The sequence below is a fragment of the Solanum dulcamara genome, chromosome 6 (assembly GCF_947179165.1).
Source record: "Solanum dulcamara chromosome 6, daSolDulc1.2, whole genome shotgun sequence".
Classification (NCBI taxonomy): domain Eukaryota; kingdom Viridiplantae; phylum Streptophyta; class Magnoliopsida; order Solanales; family Solanaceae; genus Solanum; species Solanum dulcamara.
In genome coordinates, this window is record NC_077242.1 from 62,436,571 (window position 1) to 62,440,663 (window position 4,093).

The window sequence follows — 4,093 nt, forward strand, 5'->3', positions numbered from 1 at the left end:
TCCCAGACTGTATATGTACCGATAGATCTAGGCTCTACATCATCATATATTTCTCTATTGATTGCTAATAAAAATTGGGATGAATGAAATATGGTCTCCAATAAACTACTATATCAGTTATATGACTTGAGTACCAGTACTTGGACTAAATTATATACTATCTATCGAGAATACTAAGCACCCCATGGTTATACTAGGATTTCTTATAGGGGCAACCTAAAGTATGGATGATCTAACAGAGGGTGTAGACATGGTACAGCATGTTAAATATGTTGGAATAGAATTATTTATGCGTGAATAGTTGAAAATAAACTGAGGATGAGATGGGTACACCCTGTAAGAGGGGGAAGCAGACAATAGAAATACAAGCTTAAGAGAAAATCAACTGACGGTATTATAAGTAAATGGGAACGCTTAAACTTCAAACGAGATCCCATAAGGGATAGATAGATCTCAAGGCCAGCAATAAACATATAGAAGCCGCGGTATCTGAGACCGTGTGAGGAACCATTAGTGGAGACCTTAAGGGATGGATATGATCATACCAGCACTAACGCACTAGATCCCATCAGAACTCCAAAGTTAAGCGTGCTTGGGCGAGGGTAGTACTAGGATGGGTGACCTCCTGGAAAGTGAAAGAGGAAATGAAACACAAGTATCCATATCTATTTCCTATGTCTACAAGTAATCCTAACCTTTGGAACTCTGATATTGATTGATCGATGAAAGTATATGTTATAGCAATGGGACAGAGAAACTCTCCATATAGTAGATATAAGATCTGGAGGAAGGTTTTGGTTCACATTCAAGGACGAATATTCTAAAGGGGGGAAGGATGTTACACCCCATACTTTTGTACCTTGGAATGCTTCTTAAGCTTCTTAAGTTTCTAGGAAGGCTCTTAGGTTTCTTAAAAGTCGTCATGTGAATCGGATAATCTATAACACTATCAAATAATCCTAAGAAAAGAAGAAGGAGATACTCTATAAGAGAGAAGATTTGAAATAGGGTTATAAGGATTTGAAACAATTTAGGGGGCCAAAATAACAAGTTGTGGGACTTGACTTACTTGCGTAAGCTACCAAATTGGATTTCTTACGTATTTAAGCTACTTGAGTACACGTCGAGCTTAAGTAGAAAGTAATACATAGTCTCTTGAAGTGAGACGAGATTATGAACCCACAGAAAGGGAAATAAGGAGACGACGCACTAGCGTGAAACAAGGTACAGACGCTTGGTTCGCTGATTCGCTAGTTTATGACATCCACCCTGTTGGTCGGCAGTGCTTCTTTATCTGGAGCCCTATTTTAGTAATAACTTTTCTGTTGTATATTTATACGTGATGGTTAAGGGTACGATGGGGCCTTGTCCCGTCATCTGATTATGCCATCATTTTGTAGAGGTCTATAGACTTGTGTTATGGGTTCTGTATATGTGTTTTGGGCTTATGTTCAGTGACGACCTTAATGGCCTTCGTGTGTTACATCTATTTTCGTGCGCTCTCTAGTGATCTTTTCCGACTTCCTCATTTTCTTATTCTGCTAACATACTCAGTGGGGCTAGGGGTGCGTATGGGTGCCCAAATTGAGCACCAGTCATGATCTACGGAGTTAGGTCGTGATGTAAAAGGTCACAAAAGACAAATGGCACCCGAATCAAGAAAACCATAGCAATCATAAGAAAAGACTCGAATCATATTAGTGACAACATCTAGTGAGTCCTTCTGCTCTCGATGACTCATCATAACATACAAATGGTTTGCACCTCCACCTATAAATGTTGTAGTATTTCTCTAATTACCTCGAGATAGTGGTGTTGTAGATTAATATTGGGCTCTATCTCCAAACATCGGATACTCTCTCTGAAGATGGCCCAGTTTACCATAGTTATAGCAACCCTTAGTGCCCTCTCAGCACTCTCCTAAAAAGAGCCTACCATACTTACCGAAGGGAGGCTTCCCCTTCGGACCTTGAGCCATACTCCCCTAGGGTTGGGAACCCTGAGCTCTAAAATTTTGATGACTGGGATTTGTGATCATACCTATAGTTAGGCGAAGGCGTACTGGCTGATGATGAGGCATAGCTGGAAGACTTATTTTGAAAGAAAGATCTGTTATCATTACCTTGCTTCTGCTGACTAGGCCCATGTCCTGCGGACATAGCGTTCTTACTTGGCCATTCTTCTCTATCCTTTGTTTTTGTTATCCTTCTTCACATGCTTGCCCAATCCTGAAAATAATTTCATCATCTTAGATCTCACATCGGGGACCATCTCTAGAGCATACCTGGACAACTGTATGAACTTGAGACCATACTCTTTCACGATCATCCCCTCTTGTTTTAGATTCATGAACTCTTCTACCTTTGCCTCTCTCAACTCTCTGGGAAAGAAGTGGTTAAAGAAGGTACCCTCGAACTGTCCCATACTGCATACTTAGAATCCTCACCCTTTTTTTTCTTCTATTAGTTATACAAAACATTCGCCACACCATTGAGTTGATAAGACACCAAGTCCACCCCCTCAACCTCAATGGCATGCATTGCTTTCAGAATCTTCCACATATCTTCAATGAAATTCTAGGGGTCCTATGGAACCTTAGAACCCATGAAGATAGGTGGTTTCAGCTTTAAGAAATCTCAAATCATGGTAGCGGCAGACAACTCCTGAGAACTAGTGCTAGGACCTGGTGAACGCTGATTACCATTCTAGGTGGCCACCAACTGGGCGAGCATGGTAATCGCTCTTTTAAAGTATGTTTCGAATCTTGGAGCAGTTGCATAGTAGGCACTTAGGGTTTTAGTAGACCTTGCAAGTTGACCCTTAGTTCTCCCTTTAGAAGGTGGGGGTATCTCAAATTATGAAACCTTAGTGTTGGCAGCATTTCTCTAGCTAATAGTGTGTTTTAGAGGCATTATCTACAATGCATAAATGCACGAATTAGGAAGAAACTTTTAGAGTTAAACTCTTTCGCACGAACTCGGAATATGAAAAAGTGAATCAATTCTTAATGTTCTATAGCCTCCTGATTAGAAGTGTGGTGTACGACGCACCCATAAGCAAGACTCTACTAGATACTTCTTTATAAAAACCCTAGGACTCTTGAACTCTAGGCTCTGATACCAAGTTTATCACACCTCGAGAGGGTACCCTAGGTGTGGCCAGCACTCAAAAAAGATTGCGAGTCCCCAAGAAAACCACTTGGTCGAATCCCATATTCATTCATTCAGCGGAAGACTCAATATGAATTAATAAGACACCAACTCAACCCCCTCAACCTCAATGGCATGCATTGCTTTCAGAAACTTCCACATATTGTCAATGAAATTCTAGGGGGTCCTCCGCAACCTTAGAACCTATGAAGATAGGTGGGTTCATCCTCAAGAAATCTCAAATCTTGGTAGTGGAAGACGGCTTCTGAGAACTAGTGCTAGGAGCTGGTGAAATCTAGTTACCATCCTAGGTGGCCACCAACTGGGCGAGCATGGTAATCACTCCTTTAAAGTCTGCTTCTGATATTGGAGCAGGTGGGGTGTCAGTATACCTTGTAGGTCGACCCTTAGTTTTACCTCTAGAAGGTGGAGGTATCTCAGATTATGGAATCTTAGTATTGGCAGCATTTCTCTAGATAATATTATGTTTTGGAGGCATTATCTGCAATGCGTAAATGCACGAATTAGGAAGGAAATTTTAGAGTTAAACTCTTTCGCATGAACTCAGAATATGAAAAAGTGAAGCAATTCCTAATATTCTATAGCCTCCTAATAATAAATGTGGTGTACGACACACATATAAGCAAGACTCTACTAGACACTGCTTTATAGAAACCCTAGGACTCTTAAATTTTGGGCTCTGGTACCCTAGGCATGCCTAGCACTCGAAGAAAATTATGGGTCCCCAAGCAAACCACTTGGTTAAATCCCACATTCATTCATTCAGCGGAAGACTCAATATGAATTTAAAATACATTCATATGGGCTAATAAAACCAACAACTCAAAGAAGAACAATGCATTTTAAAATATATCTCCACTCAACTCCATGTCAAAGAAAAGTTTGAAAACCAAACAATGACTCAACATCATCACTATTCATCT

The 4,093-nt window shown here is 40.5% G+C and overlaps 1 pseudogene; it reads left to right on the forward strand.

Annotated features, from left to right (window-relative positions):
• The first annotated feature begins 531 nt into the window (after positions 1 to 531).
• On the forward strand, positions 532 to 653 carry LOC129893604 (5S ribosomal RNA; annotated as a pseudogene).
• Positions 654 to 4,093: the final 3,440 nt, after the last annotated feature.